Genomic DNA, 319 nt, shown 5'->3' on the forward strand with positions numbered 1-319 from the left:
TAAAAACTATTAAACTACAATAATACAAATAGTTCTGTGGTGCATAACACGACATTGCAGAGTACACAAATAGAATGCACTTCAAACACAACAGCCTGCATAAATACAGAAATTAGGATCGTAATTCAAATCTTTATTTGATCGTATTAAAACAGTCAATGGTCGAATTATAACTGAATTGTTTGAACTGCATTCAAAGGAGACACGCGTTCAGCACCATTGAGAAAACCCTTCTGCTCGTCCATTGGCTGGTAGTTTTTGTGACGAATTTTTCTACCCAATCAGATCAATGTTGTTATCCCGGCTTATGTCGCGGGAA

Source organism: Micromesistius poutassou (assembly GCF_964030765.1).
Source record: "Micromesistius poutassou genome assembly, chromosome: 8".
Lineage (NCBI taxonomy): Eukaryota > Metazoa > Chordata > Actinopteri > Gadiformes > Gadidae > Micromesistius > Micromesistius poutassou.